Genomic DNA, 21918 nt, shown 5'->3' with positions numbered 1-21918 from the left:
ATTAACATAACAGTTCTCCATGTTCATTCAAATATTTTCCCCATATTCATTCAAATATCTCTCTATATATTTATTCAAGTGTTTTCTGCACATTTACTATGAGCCAGGCCTCAATGACAGGACAGGAAACAGGAGAGGCACGCTCTCAACCCCACCAGATGCTTATATTCTAGGCAGACACAAAGAGAAACAGATATGCCGGAGTCTATCAGGGAGTCCCAGTGTCAAGGAAAACAAGAAAGCATGTAAGTTGCGGGACGTGATGCCTTGGGGGCAGTTTAGAGACATGCTGAAGACGACCAGTCAGAAGACTGCAACAGCTGCTGAAACTATGCCTAACAAGGCCTCGGCCCCACAAATGGCCTTGGGAGAAAGAGAGGCATCACAATTGGCCACGAGGCAAAGAACAGCAAGAGATGACTCAAGTTTGCTTCACTCTCAGAGAAGGTAATATTGAAGAGAAAAATGGGGAAGAGAAAGAGTTTTGTTTTTTAAATTGAAGTACAGTTAACAAAACTCTTTCTCTTCCCCATTTTTCTCTTCAATATTACCTTCTCTGAGAGTGAAGTTAATCTGGGCTTTCCTTGTGGCTCAGCTAATAAAGAATCCGCCTGCAATGCGGGAGACCTCGGTTCGATCCCTGGGTTGGGAAGATCCCCTGGAGACGGGAAAGGCTATCCACTCCAGTATTCTGGCCTGGAGAATCACAGTCCATGGGGTCGCAAAGAGTTGGACATGATTGAGTGACTTTGACTTTCACAGTTAATTTACTATGTTTTAAGTGTGAAAAAAAAGTTGGTTTCGATAGAGGAGGGAAAGAATGTGGTTCTATAATTACTAGATACTTGTGCAGAAATAACCACCAGACTCATAAACAGGGCTACTGAACTCTAGAAAGGATTCATCTACTTGGGATTCACCTATATAGAAGTGACAGATAACTGTCATGCTCATAGACAGAAAGATGGAGAGTGAAGACAGGGACACAACTCTGAAGAACTTTAGGAAGCAGGAAAGACAGAAAGGGAAGGAATGGTCAAAAGGTAGGGAAATTTCCACCCTTAATTACATAAGAAATCAAGGGAATACCAGCTTTAAGTAAGAGGCACTAGCCAACAGCAACAAATGCTAAAGAAAAATCAAAGGACAGGAATTAATAAAAGGTTACTAGGACTGGTGATTAGTTATGAAACATTAAAAATTCAGTGTAGTGGTGAGTGCACAACTCACTGACTTGTACATTTTTAAATGGGTGATTTGTATGATACGTGAACTGTTACCTCAATAAAGCAGACATGTACACATGTGCAAACAGAAGAGATTTTCTGGAGGTGCAGTAGGGCAGAAGGAAACTGTATGGGTGATAAAGAACGAACAGGCTATGAAACAGGTTATTGTTTCTTCAGCACAGAGGAGCATGAAGGATGCTGGTAGCCAGAAGTAGTCATTAGAAGAGGCTGAGCAAGCCACTGCGCGGTTAAGGGGCCCAGAGACAATAAAAAGCCTAGGGATGATAAAAAAGAGCTTGCTTTTTCTCTGAGATAGAGGGAAGGAAGAGTGTGAGAAAGATATTTAAAAAAATCATTTAAGGGGGTGAAAATAAATCATAAGAGAGCATCTCCATTCTCTTTGGAAAGTGCCAAGACCTCTGCTGAGAAGAGAGGGACAGAGTGGAGAAAAGGATCAGAAACAGTCCAGTAGGGATTAAATAGGGACGGAAAAGAATTCAAATCCATTTTACCTTGCTGTCATCACCAAAACCCATGCTAATAATCTACCCTGTGTGCTGTTAGACTCCAGGACAGGATGAACAATAGGCGCAACACAGTGAAAATAAGTCATGTAAATAGAGTCCTCTAAATCAGTCACCCCCTGAAACAGCTCTAACCTCGGTTCTAGAGCCCTGTTCCCTATCACTCTTCAATTTTTTTTTTCACAAGACTCTATAGAGTTATAAATTTTCTCATTAGCAGTTCATGACTACTGTGAAAATGATGGAGAGATTTATGAGCTCCACAAAGTAAAAATCTCTCCGTAAACAAGCAGCATGTCAAGGCATTTTAACAACATCCTTCAGGAATGTGCTTTAAATGTATCACTTTAACTGAGAAAAGATTAAATGCATTTTCAACATTTAGAATTATGGATACTTACAAACTGGAATCAACAGTAAAGGTCACTACTTAATTTTCTCATCTGGTACACAGACTGCCTCTAAACAGTAACATTTGGTTATTCACTTTCAATTGGCCACTTCCACTGGGACCTTAATAGTTGACAAAGTGGCCTATGGTATTGCTAGGTATCAATAACTGGTTTTTATATTACTTTTGCATTAACATTACATTGATTTTTATCTGTTTGATTCATCCCCGGGATCTGGTACATAGATGGCGCAGAATAATGAATGAAAGAAATCTACCTTTCAACAACTTTGTAGCTCCCACCTAGCCCTCTAAGCCTTGAAAATACCTTTCTCTTATTTACTGACTGACTTTGAAATATGTGAGGACAATTTTTCTTTTCCTTTCTCTTTTGGGTAAAGAAACAGCTCTGTTTTCTCAATGTGGCTTTTAGTATTTCAAGAGCCTCCCTCAATATTAGCAATCAACTGTGGAAAACAATATTCTTCATATAATCTGCATAGTATGAGTGAATATACTAATATTCACCAACATGCCCACTGTGTGTCCGCTGAGTTGCAACATGCCCGCAAGCTATGTTTTCTTATCCTCACAATTTATCCCTGAGAAAATGGAGCCAAAGAGACATGAAGCAACTTGCCTCACTCCACAGTCAGTAAATGCGAGAAACACAATTTGTCATTAGAGTGAAACACCACCCTTCCCCTATTTGGAGAAAACTTTACAGTTCACTTCTGTAAATGGAACATTACATCATACAACCTTTTTTTTCCACCCCCAAGTCAGGTCTTCTTCATCTCAAACACACACACAACTAAATTTTTGTGAATTCAGTAATTCTTGGCAAATCTATATCTTGTTAATTTTGGTTTATAATTTCAGCCTATAAGAATGCTTTGAATCTAAGTGTCATCTAACAAACTTGCTAACTATTACTACAGATTTTGAGTATATTTATTAATTTGAGAAGCATGCCTCATATATTTAAAGTGGGTAATAAAAAAAAAAAAGTGCTAACCAGAGTGAAAGCAAGACCAGAGCCCTGTAGCTTTATCTCCAAAGAACGCTTTTCAAGTTGACTTGACATCAACCTACTGATCAACATTTGGGATTTGGCAATCTGAAGGGCTATAAATCCATCTAACCAGACCTTATTCAGTGTACATTTACTCTGGCATCTATTACATGAAGTGGGATTATGTTCAGTGTCCTTAGGAAATTATCCCCCATCAGTCTAGTGAGCTTGTAACAAAATGAAATATGATTTGTGCCACTAGCTTTCTTTTAATGGAAGCTCCGCCAGTTTGAGGCTATGAGCCTGCTTTTCCAAATACTTAAAAATTCTTTTTGATCATCCTAAAGATCCTAATATAGATTAGTAATAAACTCTGGAGTTTGACTTCAATGGTGGATTAGAAGGACGTGTGCTCAGCTTCTCCTGCAAGAACACCAAAATTTGCAACTAGCTGCTGAACAACCACTGACAAGAGAATGTCACACCAAAAAAAGATACTCCACATCAAGGGCAAAGGAGAAGCCCCAACAAGACGGCAGGAGGGGCAAAATCATGTTTGAAATCAAACCTCACACTCGGCAGAGACACTGAGAGGGCACAAACAAAACCCTTGTGTGCACCAGGACCCAGGGGCTGCACAAGAGACTGAGCCAGACCTGCCTTTGAGTGTGTGTGTGTCTCCTGCAAGGTGTGGATTAGCAGAGGCCGCCGTGGGGACAGGGGCTCCGGCTGCAGCAGACCTGGGAGGAGCAGTGTGTGGCCTAAGTCCTCTTGGAGGAGGTTGCCATTAGCCCCACCATAGAGCTGCTGAGCAGATGACCCACAAACTGGAAAACAATTATACCAAAGAAGTTCTTGCACTCTTGCGAAAGTTCTAGGGCCCAGCAGATTTCCCAACTTGGGGATCTGGCAAAGGGACTGAGAACCCCCAGGGAATTTGACTTTGAAGGCCAGTGGGATTTGAATACAGAACGTCCACAGGACTGGGGAAACAGCCTCTTGGAGGGCACAAACAAAACCCTGTGTGCACCAGGACCCAGGAGAAAGGAGCAGTGGCCCCACAAGAGACTGAGCCAGACTTGCCTGTGAGTGCCCAGGACTCCCTGGCGGACTCGTGGGTTGACAGTCAGGGGCACTGAATACAACAGTCCTGGGAACTGCAGGGTGCTGGCCTAAGTCCTTCTGAAGGAGGTTTCCATTAATGCAATTACTGCTACCACAGTTAGACCTCAGGCCAAACTACAGGGAGGGAACACAGCCACACCCATTAGCAGAAAATTGGATTAAAGATATACTGAGCATGTCCCATGCAGGACCATGCCTTGCAGGGCCATCCAAGACAGATGGGTCATGGCAGAGAGTTCTGACAAAATGCGGTCCACTGGAGAAGGGAAATGGCAAACCACTTCAGCATTCTTGCCTTGAGACCCACATGAACAGTATGAAAAGGTAAAAGATGAATTCTTCAGGTCAGTACGTGTCCAATATGCTACCAGAGAAGAGCAAAGAAATAGCTCCAGAAGGAATGAAGAGGCTGAGCCAAAGTGGAAACAACCACCAGCTGTGGGTGTGACTGGTGATGAAAGTAAAGTCTGATGCTGTAAAGAACAATAGTGCACAGGAACCTGGAATGTTAGGCCCATGAATCAAGGTAAATTGGAAGTGGTCAAACAGGAGATGGCAAGAGTGAACATCAACATTTTAGGAGTCAGTGAACTAAAATGGATCAGAATGGGTGAATTTAATTCAGATGACCATATATCGACTACTGTGGGCAAGAATCCCTTAGAAGAAATGGAGTAGCCATCATAGTCAACAAGAGAGTCTGAAATGCAGTACTTGGGTGCCATCTCAAAAATGACAGAATGATCTCCGTTGTTTCCAGGGTAAACCACTCAGTATCACAGTAATCCAAGTTTATACCCCAACCACTAGTGCCAAAGAAGTAGAATTTGAACGGTTCAATGAAGACCTACAAGACCTTCTAGAACTAACACCAAAAAAAGATCCTTTTCATCACAGGGGACCAGAATGCAAAAGCAGGAAGTCAAGAGACATCTGGAGTAACAGGCAAGTTTGGCCTTGGAGTATAAAATGAAGTAGGGCAAAGGCTAACAGTTTTGCCAAGAAAACACACTGGTCATAGTGAACACCCTCTTCCAACAACACAAGACTCTACACATGAACATCACCAGATGGTCAATACTGAGATCAGATTGATTATATTCTTTGTAGCTGAAGGTGGAGAAGCTCTATACAGTCAGCAGTAACAAGACCGGGAGCTGACTGTCGCTCAGCTCATGAACTCCTTATTGCCAAAATAAGACTGAAATTGAAGAAAGTAGTGAAAACCACCAGACCATTCTGGTATGACCTAAATCAAATCCCGTATGGTTACACAGTGGAAGTGACAAACAAATTCAAGGGATTAGATGTGATAGACAGTGCCTGAAGAACTATGGATGGAGATTCATAACACTGTATAGGAGGCAGTGATCAAAACCATCCCCAAGGAAAAGAAATGCAAAAAGGCAAAATGGTCATCTGAGGAGGCCTTACAAATAGCTGAGAAAAGAAGAGAAACTTAGGGCAAAGGAGAAAAGGAAAGATACACCCATCTGAATGCAGAGTTCCAAAGAACAAGGAGAGTTAAGAAAGCCTTCCTAAATGATCAATGCAAAGACATAGAGGAAAGCAATAGAATGGGAAAGACTAGAGATCTCTCCAAGAAAATCAGAGATACCAAGGGAACATTTCATGCAAAGATGAACAGAATAAAGGACAGAAACGGTATGGATCTAACAGAAGCAGAAAGTAATTAAGAGGTGGCAAGAATGCACAGAACTATACAAAAGAGATCTTCATGACCCAGGTAACCACGATGGTGTGATCACTCACCTAGAGCCATACAACCTGGAATGCGAAGTCAAGTGGGCCTTAGGAAGGATCACTATGAACAAAGCTAGTTCTAGCAGGGCTCTTTCAAATCCTAAAACATGATGCTGTGAAAGTGCTGCATTCAGTATGCCAGCAAATTTGGAAAACTCAGCAGTTTCCCAGGACTGGAAAAGGTCAGTTTTCATTCCAATCCCAAAGACAGGCAATGCCGAAGAATGTTGAAACTACCACCCAATTGCACTCATTTCACCTGCTAGTAAAGTAATGCTCAAAATCCTTCAAGCTAGACTTCAATAGTATGTGAACCGAGAACTTCTAGATGTTCAAGCTGGATTTAGAAAAGGCAGAGGAACCAGAGATCAAATTGCCAACATCCGCTGAACCATAGAAAAAGCAAGAGAATTCCAGAAAAACATCTACTACTGCTTTACTGACTTCGCTAAAGCCTTTGAGTAGATCACAACAAAATGTGGAAAAGTCTTCAGTTCAGTTCAGTTCAGTTGCTCAGTCGTGCCCGACGCTTTGAGACCCCATGAAAATTCTTAAAGTGATGGAAATACCAGACCACCTTGCCTGCCTCCTGAGAAATCTGTATGCAGTTCAAGAGGCAACAGTTCCTTACATGGAACAACAAGCTGGTTCCAAATTGGGAAAGGAGTACATTAAACTGGCTTAAAACTCAGCGTTTAAAAAACAAAGATCGTGGCATTTGGTCCCATCACTTCATGACAAATAGATGGGGAAACAATGGAAACAGTGACAGACTTTAATTTCTTGGGCTCCAAAATCACTGCAGATGGTGACCTTAGCCATGAAATTAAAAGACACTCCTTAGAAGAAAAGCTATGACAAACCTAGATGGTGTATTAAAAAACAGAAACATTACTTTGCCGGGAAAGGTCCATACAGTCAAAGCTATGCTTTTTCCAGTAGTCATATAAGGATGTGAATGTTGGACTATAAAGAAGGCTGAATGCCGAAGAACTGAAGCTTTTGAACTGTGGTGCTAGAGAAGACTTTTGACAGTCCCTTGGACTGCAAGGAGATCCAACCAGTCAGTTGGAAATCAGTCCTGAATATTCACTGGAAGGACTGATGCTGAAGCCAAAGCCCTGACACTTCCGTCACCTCATGTGAAGAGCCGACTCACTGGAAAACACCCCGATGCTGGGAAGATTGAAGGTCAGAAGAGAAGGGGACGACAGAGGGTGAGCTGGCTGGATGGTGTCACTGGCTCAGTGGACGTGAGTTGGAGCAGGCTGCAGAAGACGGTGGAGGACAGGGAAGCCTGGCATGCTGCAGTCCAAGGCATGGAAGAGTCTGACATGACTGAGGCACTGAACAACTGGCTCTAGCACCCAAAGCCATTCAATTGTTCTCTGCAAAAACTGACATTTACCGGACTCCAGTCTTTATCATTAACTGCGCTTTTAAGATTCCTCAAGTGTTATGATCAGTGACGTCACAAACTTATCTGTAAGTATTTTGGTATATTGTTTATTTGACCCTGAAAATATGAATCAGATTTAATCCAATTAAGTACTCCTTATAATCTCTACTCCCTTGACCTTAATCCTTCCCCGTTTTGTCTTGACCTAGTTTTAAAGAAAACAGAAAACATTTTTTCTTCTGTATTCTTAGCAGACCCATTGCCTTCAAATATAATCTCCTGAAATGAGCAATTTATTTTGTAGGCCAAACCATGACTATTTTTCCTTCGTGACATTCAATTTTAGAAATGACGCCTAAGACATAACAATCTCATTAACAATTAGAATGTTTCTTTATTGCCTGTTGGTGCAAAGTAAGTTCCATAAAATGGAACAAATGTTTAACATGCTTTTATGCAAGAATCAACTAATATTTTTCAACAATGTATCACAAGGTAATCGAAGTGAAACAGTTAAAAAAAAACCCACTAAAATTACACACCAATGGTAGTCATTTCAAATAAACCAAAAGAATCTTGGATAACTGTTATATTCATAGTAAACAGGCAGGCATCTAAGAACACTAAGATTCTTAACCAATCAAATGTCTATGAATATCGCCACTATCATCATCATCCCTGCATTCATTCCATGATAGCTCAGTTGGTAAAGAATCCGTCTGCAACGCAGGAGACCCCGGTACGATTCCTGGTTCGGGAAGATCCGCTGGAGAAGGGATAGGCTACCCACTCCAATATTCTTGGGCTTCCCTCGTGGCTCAGCTGGTGAAGAATCCACCTGCAATGTTGGAGACCTGGGTTCGATCCTTGGGTTGGGAAGATCCCCTGGAGAAGGGAAAGGCTACCCACTCCAGTATCCTGGCCTGGAGAATTCCACGGACTGCACAGTCTGGGGGGTTGCAAAGAGTCGGACACGACTGAACGACTTTCACTTCATGCATTCATTAAGCAATACGGAGAGATTAGTATCCTGGCAGTATTTTAGGTGCTGAGGATAGAAAGCTTTGTGCAGCTCTCCCTCTAGCAACATCACTCATACAAACCGTAATCAGCGCTAAGATTGCAAGGCATTGTGCTAGGTACCTTTAACGAGCGAATTAGAGCTACCCAAGCATCATCAAGTTTACGTTAAAAACATAAAAAGGCCACTTTCAACTAAGTGCTCTGAGCAGTCGGTCCTAATGTTAGAAAATTTAGCGAAAGCTCCGTTTTAAATGGCAGGCCAAACTTCGGGAGCGTTAACCACCATGTTTTGTGCGGATAATCTGAGAGCTCTGAGATACGCCTCTGGACTTAACGCCTCAACTTTTAAAGAACAATCTCTCCAGTAGCAAACCAAACAACCCTGGAGAGGGTCTGTAAGCGCGACATGAACGGAAGAACGTAACTGCTAATAATCGCGGAAGTGCGTTTTCCTCATTCCCAGTCCCACCTTCTTTGCACCGGTCTTCAAACTCCGAAGTCAGAGCATTCTAGCTGTGGAACAATACGCAAAGACTCAAGCTTTACCAAGGCTGGAACCAACACACTGCGAAATGACTGGAACGATGTGGACAGTCAGCGATTATATCGCCGAGTATGTGAGAGTGCATAAGACCCCCTGCCCTTTCTCCCCACTTTCCAGAAAGACCCGGAACCATAACCGCCTTTCACTTCGTGGGTTGCTACCTGCTCTAGAGTCCGAGCCAGGTTCCCTGACCCGCTCCTGCGCCTGAGACCCTCTTCCCCGAGCGCGTCTCGGAAGCCGCAGCCCCGCCATCGCCCGCTAACGCTGATTCGCACCGGGGCGTAGCGGAGGGAAGCGGAATCCAGGAAGAGAGACTCCACCAGAGGCTGGAGGCTGGTGGCCATACCCTAACCCGGCCTCCAGGTACGCAGGACTTAAGGGACGCTGCCCGAAGTCCGTCGCTTACTCACCCCAGGCCTGAGGTAAGCCCCTTAGCGACGTCTCTCCTTGCCGACTGCGGCCATCTTGGACGTAGAATGTCGGAGGTGCTACGCCATCGCGCTGCGTCTATGACGGAAAAAATGAGCGACCGGAGGAACGCCGGTCAGCCAATGAGAAGGACGTAGCGCCCTCAAACCAGGAAAGAGCCGCCAGTCTCCTCCGGGCCCCTCCCCTCGAGTCGGAGGTCGCGGCGTGAGGGAGGAGGGGCCCGCTAGAGGGCCCAACCCGTCGGTCCCGCCCCCTGGGGGGTCGGGGGGGTGGGGGGAGAGGGAATTCTGGAGCAACCGAACCTGCTAACGGAACTGAGGCGCGAGAGGCGGGCCCCGGGCGGGGGCGGGGAGTGCCGGTCCTCCAATCAACGCTCGGGCCTGAGCTCTGCCTAGCCAATTATGGCCCGGAAGCTGGCGGGCCGAGCTGGCTGCTCCGGACCGAGGAGTTCGCCCGTCCAATGGCTGGGGAGGAACCGGCGGGGAACGGTCAGGGGGCGATGGGGCGGGGCCGCGCCCCCTGCGTCTGAATCGCGGGCCAATGGGCGGCGGCGGCGGCGGCGCCTCGAGGGCGGGGCCCGGGGGCGGGCGGAGCGGGGTTGGGCCGCGGCGGCGGGGCTGTCTGAGGCAGCCGTCCCGCCCCCTCCCGTCCGGCCGCCGCCGCCGCCGCCACCGCCGCCGCTGCCTGGGGCTTGGTTGAGGTGGCTTGTGGGTCCCGGCGGAGTGTGGCGCCGCCGCCGCCGCGCGACGGGGCAAAAGTGGGCAGGTGAGTGCCGGCGGCGGCTCCTCCTCAGCGCGCGGCCCTCGGAGCCGACTCGCGCTGCCCTCCGCCACCGCCAGCTAGCCAGCCCCGGAGCGCTGCGCGGCCGCCCCACGCCCGGGCCGGCGGCCCTCGGCCGTAGTCAGGCCCGCGCCCCGCTGGCCCCTCTGGGCCCAGAGTGCGGAAGGCGGTGTGCTCCCTGGGGGCCCGGCGGGTCGGGCCTTGGGCGCCGGGAGTCCGGCGAGGTCGGCGTGCGCCGCACGGCCCTTCTGCCCTCCGGCCTTGCCCGGGGCTGGGGCGGGGGGGTGGGGCGCGTTCATCCCCTCCCGGCTCCCAACGCCTCCTAGTCCCCGCTCCGCCCGCCCCGAGACGGCGGCAGCAGGTGCAGGAATGCCCGGCCCCTCGGCGCCCACCGGGTGGGGCCGGGGTCCGTCCCTCTCGCGCCCGTGGGCTCGGCCCTGCGTGCCGCTGGCTCGCGCACCCGCTTCCTTCCTCTCTCCTCCCTCCTTCCCGTCGTCACCCCGCCGCCTGGGCCAGGGCTGTGTGGCTTTCGTGTTCCTCTCTCCACACCTCAGGCGTCCGCGGGGGTGCCGAGGACTAGCCCCTCCCTCGCCCCGCTTCTCTCCCTCACTTTCCAGTTATAAAAACGGTCGTTGAAAATAGGTCATCTCTCTTCCCACGCGCCCCTTGGCCATCTTCCCCACGCTCCGTGCCCTACTAGGAAGAAGAATTCAGTGCTTTGGAGTTTATCATTCCGGGGTATCAAACTCTTTTTCCTCGTGACTCCAGCCTGGCGATGCAAGTCTGCACCCCCTCTCTCCTCTGTTTATACTCCGGGGTGGGGGCGTGAGGGGGTGCGGGTGCAGAAGGGAGCCGATTAGTGAGTCGGGCGCCACTTGCTGCGGGGAAACAGGCGCGTGGGGCGGGGGGGGGAGGGGCGGAGTGCTTACCCTCGCTGTGTGTTGACAGGTTTAGGATCACTTGGAGTGTATTGTGTTCCATTTCCAAATACAGGAGGTGATGTTTCAGAAGCAAAAGTGCTTTTAAAGTACGTTGACAGGTGACTTTTGCTTTTAACATCCTCTGCGGCGTTAACCCTTTAGCGACGGATCCGAACATAACTTGCTTGCGGTGTATGGGTTTGTCAAAACTGGCAAAAGTGTGGATTTTATCATGTGCAAATGATACCTCTTGCCCATTTTTCCTCTCCAAAATGACCCCACTGCTATTTCCAAACTGAAGAAACTAGTAATTATTTAGGAGAAGCTTTTTTTTTGAACTGTTTGAAGTGAATGCATTTAACTTGAGAGTATAGCAAAATAAAAGCAGCTTTTCTCCACCATTAAAATTTGAAAAGACTTACTTGAGCTATGATGTAGTGTGTCTATTCGGGCTACTATGCATGCAGTCTCATCTTACCAGATTAGTCCCTGGGGCTGTTGTGATTGATAGTTTGGAAAGGTTCCAGCATTTTGAGGAGGAGTTTTCCTCTGGCCCAGGGAAGAAATGTGCAAAGCCAAGTTCTCAAACAGCTACAGAACAACTTTTACTGCGCCCTCAACAACCTCAGTTTTCCTTCTGCTACCCTGTTGTTTGTCATATATATATATATTTTTTTTCAAAATTGTAAGTTAATGTGTGCAGTGAAACTCTAGTCTGAATGAGTTAAATAGTGGCTGCTTCTGGTCTCTTCTCCAGTGATCCCTGGAATAGTAATGATGTTGGACTCAAAGATGAAACATTTATACCTGCATGTCTGTAGACATGAAAACTTCTGTTCATCAGTCAATAATAGTGCAATAAGATTGTCAGGAAGACACTAACGTGCAATAAGATTGTCAGGAAGACACTAACACTAAGCTGCTCTTCCGTGTGGTGAACATTTAGGCCACATTTTGAATGATGATTAAACCTTTGCTTTAGAAGCCATTGGAAAATGAGAGCTGTGAAGGTTGTACTGAAAGTTTTCCATTCTAAAGTTCAGCCCCTAGAAAACTGTTTTATTCTAAGAGCTCTGATAACTGGTCACAACCTTTCCTTAGAACTTGCTGCTCTCATGATCTTGAAAAAGATGACAAAGACGGGGGTGGCTGGAAGAAGCTGTCTGCAGTATGACCGAGGTTCCTCGCAGTAAATGTCTAGTAGATGGTCATTGAATTCAGTGGGAACCAGGTACCTAGTTTGTGGCTTGTGGAATTTTAGTAAATATATGAGTAAAAATCTTAACCCCTGGCTCAGGGTTTCTCTTTTTTTTTGCAAGGTGTCAATCTAGTTTGAGATATTCCAAGTCTCTTAAAATGTTTGAACTACATAGTTTCTCTCTCTTTTTTTAATCAGTAATCTGCAGTAGTTTTTAGAAATGTAACTTGTGATACTGTATCTTTCTTGATGCAGTTTGATGAATATCTGTCACTGGGAGGTTTTTATCTTTAGAAACTGGTTTTCTCAATTAAAAAGTAATATATTTGGGCCCATTGATTTATCAGAAATAATATTTTGATTTCCTATGCATCCTTTTTTCTTTGTACAATTGAAGAAGTGTTTTATCTTGGCTATCAGTTCATTCTGAATCATATTTAACTGCTTACAGGTATTAGTTTAAGGATTCCTTGCTTTTGAATTTTCCTGATCTTCACTTTTATTGCCTGTACAAGTGTACCTTACTTGGCAAAATTGACTTCTGTATCCTGGATTTCCTTACGTTATCTCACTTTTCAACTCATAAAATTGGAAATTGTAAAATACTTTTATCTGCAAATATAATTTACCCATCAAGTGAAGTTGCTCAGACATGTCCGACTCTTCGGGACCCCATGGACTGCAGCCTTCCAGGCTCCTCTGTCCATGGGATTTTCCAGGCAAGAGTACTGGAGTGGGTTGCCATTTCCTTCTCCAGGGAATCTTCCCGAATCAGGGATTGAACCTGGGTCTCCCGCATTGCAGGCAGACCCTTTACCCTCTAAGCCACCAGGAAATTTACATGATGTTTATTCTCAAAGTAAATTTCTAACAAAATAGTAATATAATTTTTTTTAATTACGAAGGAATTGAGACTTCTTTTTTCTAAGTCACTTAATAGTCTTATGGGGAAAAAAGTCAGTTAACAGAATTGGCAAGATTAGCAATCCTTTCTGTTGTTAAATTCCTTCAGTAACTCAGGCCAGAGATTAGCTCTGTAGACTCCTTTTCCTTTTGGGAGTTTCTTCTAGGTTTAGAAGTAAACAGATTGTAAAACCGGAAGTACAAACACAGCTATTGACAATTTTCAGCTGAAATAAATTTGAATGGAAGAAAAAAAATGATTCCAAATGATTATAAAATTCAAATTCCAAAGTTGAGGCTTTGAAAAAATTTTTTCTTATTCAAGTCCTTTCCAAGTATTATTAGAAGTTAATTAAATAATCAAGATAAGCCCAAACACTCTTGGCTTGCAATGGAAGATGAAATCTAATTCTGAAGTTAAGATTTTGAGAGGTAAAGTGGTACTGATTACCAAGCCAGAGTAAAATTTTAGCCTCTCACATGTTAATACTATTGGGCATTGGTGAAGTTGGACATCAGGCTGTGCTGATGAGGCTCTGCTACCAGCTGTCTATCACATTGCGTAAATTGATTAACCTCGCTAAACTTGACTAAATTGCATAAATTGATTAACCTCGCTAAACTTTCTCATCTGTAAAGTGGGCATAGTATCTTCCTTTATCTACTGTGTAAAATGTTTACCTCAGTTCCTGATACAGAGAATGCCTGAATGGTGCAGTTAGGACGAAGGCGGTCATGTGGGAACCTGCCCCAGGGCGCACACGCTTTCAACAGCCTGGAAACAAACAAAATGACAGTTAGCCTGGAAACAAACAAAATGACAGTTAGCATGAATAATTGCATTTGGAGTAAAACTGCATTTGGATTTATTGTTTAATGAAGCACTCGGATCTAGCTGAAGGTCAGTTTATGTAACCAAGGGTTTAGTTGGTTATCACCTTATCCTAAAGGCTGTTTTAACTTATCTTTCCTTTGCAGATTACTCAAGAAATATGCTCTGAATCCAAGTGTGAATTCACTTGTTCACTTGGCTGGTGGAAAAGTAAGGCTGTTTTGGCTATACTGATCTTCCTCAATTTATGATGAGGTTATATCCTGATAGCATTTGAAAATATCATTGTTGAAAATGCAGTTAGTACACCTAACATACCAAACTCCTTAGCCTGGCCGACCTTAAACATGCTCAGAACACTGACATTAGCCTACAGTTGGGCAAAGTCGTCTAACACAAGCCTGTTTCATAATAATGTGCTGACTGCTGCTGCTGCTGCTGCTGCTAAGTTGCTTCAGTTTTGTCCGATTCTGTGCGACCCCATAGACGGCAGCCTACCAGGCTCTGCTGTCCCTGGGATTCTCCAGGCAAGAACACTGGAGTGGATTGCCATTTCCTTCTCCAATGTTGTGTCCGACTCCTAGCGACCCCATGGACTGCAGCCTACCAGGCTCCTCCGTCAAGAATACTGGAGTGGGTTGCCATTGCCTTCTCCAATGTGCTGACTGTCTCCTCTTATTTGTTGACTGCTATCCTGAAAGTGAAAAGCCAAACGGTGGTCTAGGTTCCGAATGGTGGCCAGTGTGCTGGTTGCTTGCCCTCGCGCTCTGTTGGCTGGCTGGCGGCCGAGACTCGCTGCTCAGCACCTCAGTGGGCATTGCACTGCATATCACTAGCCTGGGATAGGTCAGAATGCAGGGATTCCCCTGGATGCCTATGGCTTTTGCACCATCTGTATTAAAGTCAAAATAGTCTAAGCTGAACCATCTTGAGTTGGGGACCATCCGTGTTAGTAAAATATCCTTGAGTTGAATTTGGCTCTGGTTCACAAAGCACTTTGACAACCGTACCTGCTACCTAACATTAGATGTCATTGTTTTCAAGATGTTTGTGCTGAGAACACAGATAATAAACCCAGAAGTCTCTTCCAAACCTGACATTCCACAGTTTGAGAATCTAGTATCCTTATGGGAGGAGTGTGGGTGGTTTGTAAGTAACTTCTTGACAGATTACAGCTAGCTGTTTCTTCACCCGTTAGCATTTTTCTTTAAGAAAGATATAATAGGAAATGATTATTTATGATACTGAGTGATTCTTTGCTTTATAAAGAGGGTTTTTTTTGGGGAGCAACTTTGTTTAAATAGAAGCCTCATTTTAATTTAATGGTGTTTATAACTTAATTCAACAGCAGTTTAAAAGTACACCTATTATGTATTGGAAAGTCAATCAAAGATAGTTTAAGCATCTCTAAAATTATCATGTATATTAGTGGAAATATGGTAACATTGTAGAAAGCAAGAAATATCTGTATCTTTTAAAAAAAGATCTCAAGTTTGTGTGTTTGTGTATCTAACTGACAGCCCAACATGTTCTGTATAAAAATTGAAGTTTTACTCACTTACAGCTTATAGGTCTAGCTTCATCTTGCTATGTGTGTAGCTACTGAGTTGAAATTAATTCCACTGTCTTGCCTGTCTGCCTGCCTTGACTTCTTGGTGGCTGTGAGTTGTGACACACATGCCTCCTTTGATAGAAATTGGAATGGTGGGTGCTCCTTAGCCTCTTGAAGTGGGATAAGTTAGTATGACTTGACCATGTTACTAGATCCTGCCACCGTGCAAAGAGGGATGTTCCTGACATTTCAGTTAACATGGTGCCAATGCAAGGACTATGTACACCTAATCAGTTTTTGTAGCAGAGAGAACTTAAATACTTTTCAATTTGGGAGCGCTTTTATTTGCCTAGGCCGCCATCCTTTAATTTGTGTATTTAATTCAGAATGTCATCCTCTGATCCTAATGGCCTGCAAGGGATTTCAGTGAGGTTCTTTTCTTCCTCCAGAGATCAGGCAGGCTTTGCACTCCCTTCAAATGCCTTTACAGCTGGGAGCCCAAGGTAGGAGAAAGCCTGAGGGCCATTCTCTCCCTTAGTTGATCCAGCTGCAGAGTTGAGAGGAAGGATGCAGGATGTGTTGAAAAGCAGATGCTGGGCTTGAACAGAAGTTTTCTGGGTGAATTACCAAGTAGTGTAATCAGAAATGTTTATTCTAGTTGTAATTAGTGGAAAACAATTCAAGAGTAATGCACATTTACAGTCTTTCCATGTAGAATATTTGGGGGACAGAAAAAAAGCCCACGCAGCTGAATTCAGTCTGTTCAGTAAGTGTGAACTAAGTTTTGTAAAAATGGGTTAAGTCTCCAGCACCCTCCCTTACCGCTCCCACTGTCCCCTCAGCCAAGCTCCCTGCATGCTCTGTGTTCATGTTTCTCCCCACCTGTGCGGTTGAGATGTAAAAGAATCACTTTGTTGATCAGAAGTGGTGGTTAATTACAGATGCCACTTGCATATTAGCAATTTAAATAATAATTGAGTATGCCATCTATTTTACTGTTTTCTAAGTCTGTTCCATCTTTTAAGTGGAGAGGTTGTTGATAGACTTGCAAAATAGTTTATGGTGTTATACAAAGCCAGATTTTGAAGATTCTGTAGCTTTTTAAAAATCTTGATGGTGGAGAAATATAGATATGTGTAAAACTCTTAGCTTGCTGTTTTTTTTATTGATGGCCCTTCCTTTCAAGGACTGTCACTGTGGTAACTGTTTATTGTAGACTCCATTTGCTTGTCAATTCAGTATTGCTTTTCTACATAGCATTTTCTTTTGTCTTTAAGTATTAAGTTCTTTTTTTAAAAACATATTTGTTTCCCCTAAGATAATTCAATAAGAATTCATAGTTTATACCAGATTTTGATCTAAACTTTAAGGAAACAGATCTTTTATTTAGTATTGTACCTTTTGACTGGAATTTGGAATTTAACTTTATGTATGTATGCCGCTGCTGCTGCTGCTAAGTCGCTTCAGTCGTGTCCGACTCTGTGCGACCCCAGAGATGGCAGCCCACCAGGCTCCCCTGTCCCTGGGATTCTCCAGGCAAGAACACTGGACTGGGTTGCCATTTCCTTCTCCAATGCATGAAAGTGAAAAGTGAAAGTGAAGTCGCTCGGTTGTGCCTGACTCTTGGTGACCCCATGGACTGCAGCCCACCAGGCTCCTCCGTCCATGGGATTTTCCAGGCAAGTGTACAAGAGTGGTTTGCCACTGCCTTTTCCGTTATGTATGTATACACAGATCTGATTTAGCACATATTTTTTCTAATAAGCATATTTGAAATAAATATTGAAGATAAATATTGAATCTTTGTAGGAAGTTGATGAGTTAAACTAAGCAGTAGTTTTTTTCCACTGAGAACATTAAGAATATTCAGGATACCTATTTGGCTCTTTCATTTGCTAAAACTTGGAATCCTGCCCCAAATTTAGCTGAACTCACAATGAAAATTATTCATGGTGTGTAACAAGTTTTTGAATCATAAATAAACAGGGTAGGTAGTTATTTTAAATCCTTGGTGTTGGGGACATCTTCGTTAGCTAAGAAAGGCAGAAGGGGGTTGAATTTAGGAGGCCACTCAGACTGGATTCTAACACTTTTCTCCAGCTGAATCTTAGCATCCAGTCGTTCTTCAACTGCACTTTATTCCCTGCCCCTCTTTGTTTCGTAACTTCTCACACAGTCGAGGAGTTACCAGGCTGTGTCCTGGGTGCCCACCTCCTCATCCTTGAGGCCACTGGCCTGATTGTCCCTCACTTGTTTATCTTCTGCCGTGACCGGCATGGTCCGGGCATGGGGATGCCAGCGAGCTTGTCTCATTGCACATGTGCTGGGCCTAACACAGGACTTCAGGTTGAAGCTGTGGGTCCATTGCTTGATGGCGATGGGCTCTTGGCCAAGTCATAGTCTTGTGTGAGTCCCCTGATGTGACAGTGGTCACTGCCGGCCGCAGCGGGCTGTGGCAGGGACAGTGTGCCCGGGACAATGCTGTGCTGACGCTTACACCCCCGTACAAGTGTCCCCGGAGCGCAAAGTCATGCGCGAGTTGCAGCTTTTCCATTTCTGTTGGAAATGAACTTCTTTCTGCTTGATTGCTTTCTAGAAAGCAGAGAGATTCTTTTATGAAATTTAATTTCTTAAAACTTTTCTGACAAGAAACTGGATTCCCAAAAGAAGCCATCTTTTAAATATGAATTTTATATCACTTTATGTGTATAAAGTTGTATTTTGATTGAAGAGTCACCCTAGTTCTTTAGAGGCAGTAGTTAAGTAAATGTCTCATTTTGGCTCCTGTCCTGTCAGTGGCGGGGGAATATATCAAAATCGTTCATTGCTGTATAGTCTTACTATAGTGATGGGAAATAAATCACTCACAAGTAAGATTGTGCGTGCTCAGTCGCTTAGTTGTGTCCGACTCTTTGCGACCCTCATGTTCTGTCACACGCCAGGCACCTCTATCCATGGGATTTTCTAGGCAAGAATACTGGAGTGGTTTGCCGTCACCTCTTCCAGGGGATCTTCCTAACCCAGGGGTTGAACTCCTGCACTGGCAGGCAGATCTTTACGACTAACGCCACCTGGGAAGTGTACAAGTAACACTAGTGCATTAAAATTAGATTTTCCTTCATTCAACAAATCTTGACCCTCAACTGTGTCTGTCACACCATCCTAGACCCTACAAATCATTTTGAAATGGAAGGTTGGGGTTTTTTTGCTATAACATGGAAGCCCACTCCAGTGGATGAGATAGCCCGTAAATGAAGTCGACCTCAGCGGGTGAGGCTGCAGAGGCTCAGGGCTGGGCTCTGGGTGCAGAGTGGGGAGGGAGCTGTTGGTAGGTGGGGTTGGAGCTGAGACTTCAGCATCTTCACAAAAGTCTCTAATAGATCAGGAGGTGGTGCCGGGCCAAAGGGGGTTATAGTGGCAGGAAGGCCTGGTACTTTCTAGGGTGAGAAGAAATGCGCATTTGCCTCTGAGGTGCTTCTAGTCAGGTGTCTGTACACAAATACTAGAAGGGTTGGTGCCGAACCACATCGAATCCAGAGGCAAATGAATCTTCCAGACATTGATGGCTGCAGAGTTCAGAACTGCTGAACTGGGCCATAGGAGTTGGTACAGAGACCCACCACCCTCCTGAAGCGTGAGTTCTTCAGGTACCCTTAAGGCTTGAGAATGCCCCTGAGTCAGTGTGCAGGGGGGCTAAGTGGTGAGGGGCTCCTGACAGAGGGGGCCAGGTGACTGGAGGACTTTCCTGGACAAGGTCACTGACAGCCTGGCTTCTGGGTAGCACAGGTTAAGAGCTGATCTAGACCTAGGCTCCTGCACCTCAGGGACAAGGACAGGCACCTCCCTACACCCTCCTTAATGAAGAGTGAGTTGACAGTGCCTACCTGGAAGATTCCTACTGTCTAACCCATCAGCAGAAAATTGGGTTAAAGATTTACTTAGCATCCTGCTCATCAGAGCAAGATCCAGTTTGCCCCATAGCCAGTACCTCTTATCAGGAAGCTTCCATAAGCCTCTTATCCTTATCCAGCAGAGACCAGACAGAATGAAAACCACAGTCACAGAAAACTAACCAAACATGGATCACACGGACCGCAGCCTTGTCTAACTCAGTGAAAGTATGAGCCATGCCGCGCAGGGCCACCTAAGACAGACGGGTCATGGCAGAGAGTTCTGACAAAATGTGGTCCACTGGAGAAGGGAATGGCAAACCATTTCAGCATTCTTGCCTTGAGAACCCCATGAACAGTATGAAAGAGCAAAAAGATGTGACACTGAAAGATGAACTTCCCAGGTCAGTACGTGCCCAATATGCTACTAGAGAAGAGCGGGAAAAAAAAAAAAAAAAAAAAAGCCCCAGAAGGAATGAAGCGGCTGAGCCAAAGTGGAAACAATGGCCATTTGTGGATATGTCTGGGGGGTGAAAGTAAGGTCCGATGCTGTAAAGAACGGTATTGCGTAAGAACTTGGATTGTTAGGTCCATGAATCAAGGTAAATTGGAAGTGGTCGAAGATGAGGTGGCAAGAGTGAACATTGACATTTTAGGAATCAGTGAACTAAAATGGACTGGAAGGGGTGAATTTAATTCAGATGACCATTATATCTACTACTGTGGGCAAGAATCCCTTAGAAGAGATGGAGTAGTCCTCAAAATCAACAAGAGAGTCTGAAATGCAGTACTTGGGTGCCATCTCAAAAATGACAGAATGATCCTCATTTGTTTCCAAGGCAAACCATTCATTATCACAGTAATCTAAATCTCTGCTCCAACCGCTAATGCTGAAGAAGCAGAAGTTGAATGGTTCTGTGAAGACCTACAAGACTTTCTAGAACTAACACCAAAAAAAGATGTCCTTTTCCTCATGGGGGACTGGATGCAGAAGTAGGAAGTCAAGAGATACCTGGAGTAACACAAGCTTGGCCTTGGAGTACAAAATGTAGCAGGGCAGAGGCTAACAATTTTGCCAAGAGAACACACTGATCATAGCAGACACCCTCTTCCACCAACACAAGAGACGACTCTCCACACGGACATCACCAGATGGTCAACACTGAAATCAGACTGTTTATATTCTTTGCTGCCAAAGATGGAGAAGCTCTATACAGTCAGCAGTAACAAGACTGGGAGCTGACTGTGGCACAGACCATGAACACCTTATTGCCAAATTCAGACTTAAGTTGAAGAAAGTATGGAAAACTACTAGACCATTCTGGTATGACCTAAATCAAATCCCATATGATTACACAGTGGAAGTGACAAATTAGTTTCAAGGAATTAGATCTGATAGACAGTGCCTGAAGAACTATGGACGGAGGTTTGTAACATTGTACAGGAGACAGTCATCAAGACCATCCCCAAGAAAAAGAAATGCAAAAAGGCAAAATGGTTGTCTGAGAAAGCCATACAAATAGCTGAGAAGAGAAGAAAAGTGAAGGGGAAAGGAGAAAAAGAAAGATATACCCAACTGAATGCAGAGTTCCAAAGAAGAACAAGGAGAGATAAGAAAGCCTTCCTCAGCAATCAGTGCAAAGAAATAGAGGAAAACGATAGAATGGGAAAGACTAGAGATCTTTCCAAGAAAATCAGAGATACCAAGGTAACATTTCATGCAAAGATGGACAGAATAAAGGACAGAAACAGTATGGACCTAACAGAAGCAGAAAGTAAGTAAGAAGGGGTGGCAAGAATACACCGAAGAACTATACCAAAGAGATCTTCATGACCCAGATAACCACGATGGTGTGATCACTCACCTAGAGCCGGACATCCTGGAATGTGAAGTCAAGTGGGCCTTAGGAAGCATCACTATGAACAAAGCTAGTGGAGGCGATGGAATTCCAGCTGAACTCTTTCAAATCGTAAAAGATGATGCTGTGAAAGTGCTGCATTCAGTATGCCAGCAAATTTGGAAAACTCAGCATTTTCCCAGGACTGGAAAAGGTCAGTTTTCACTCCAATCCCAAAGACAGGCAATGCCGAAGAATGTTCACACTACCACACAAGCACTCATCACACACCCTAGCAAAGTGATGTTCAAAATTCTCCAAGCTAGACTTCAACAGTATGTAAACCAAGAACTTCCAGATGTTCAAGCTGGATTTAGAAAAGACAGAGGAACCAGAGATCAAATTGCCAACATCTGTTGGATTATCAAAAAGCAAGAGAATTCCAGAAAAACATCTACTTCTGCTTCAGCCTTTGACTGTGTGATCACAACAAACTGTGGAAAAATCTTGAAGAGATGGAAATACCAGACTACCTTACCTGCCTTCTGAGAAATCTGTATGC

At 44.5% G+C, this 21918-nt stretch overlaps 2 protein-coding genes across 15 annotated transcripts in view; one reads left to right on the top strand and one right to left on the bottom strand.

Moving 5' to 3' along the window:
- CCNK (cyclin K) overlaps nucleotides 1-9909 on the bottom strand; it is a 30032-nt gene extending 20123 nt beyond the window's left edge. Inside the window, exons 1-2 of one of the 2 annotated variants that reach the window (XM_069559731.1) lie at nucleotides 9746-9909; nucleotides 9425-9521 (exon numbers count right to left, since the gene is read on the bottom strand). The gene's annotated coding sequence lies outside the window, so the exon portion shown is untranslated. Of the gene's footprint in view, nucleotides 1-9424; nucleotides 9522-9745 lie in introns of those variants that run through there. The other variant, XM_069559732.1, reaches the window with a different exon arrangement.
- An 89-nt stretch (nucleotides 9910-9998) lies between these two features.
- The window catches only part of SETD3 (SET domain containing 3, actin N3(tau)-histidine methyltransferase), a 77238-nt gene continuing 65318 nt past the window's right edge, over nucleotides 9999-21918 (top strand). For 3 of the 13 annotated variants that reach the window (XM_069559729.1, XM_069559724.1, XM_069559723.1), the window contains exons 1-2: nucleotides 11172-11250; nucleotides 14223-14286. The gene's annotated coding sequence lies outside the window, so the exon portion shown is untranslated. Of the gene's footprint in view, nucleotides 10209-11171; nucleotides 11251-13942; nucleotides 14146-14222; nucleotides 14287-21918 lie in introns of those variants that run through there. The other 10 variants (XM_069559718.1, XM_069559728.1, XM_069559719.1 and 7 more) reach the window with 10 other exon arrangements.

This window comes from Ovis canadensis, chromosome 18, assembly GCF_042477335.2.
Source record: "Ovis canadensis isolate MfBH-ARS-UI-01 breed Bighorn chromosome 18, ARS-UI_OviCan_v2, whole genome shotgun sequence".
NCBI classification, from domain to species: Eukaryota; Metazoa; Chordata; class Mammalia; order Artiodactyla; family Bovidae; genus Ovis; species Ovis canadensis.
Note: the sequence above shows the minus strand (reverse complement) of the source record. Positions and strands in the feature narration are given on the sequence as shown.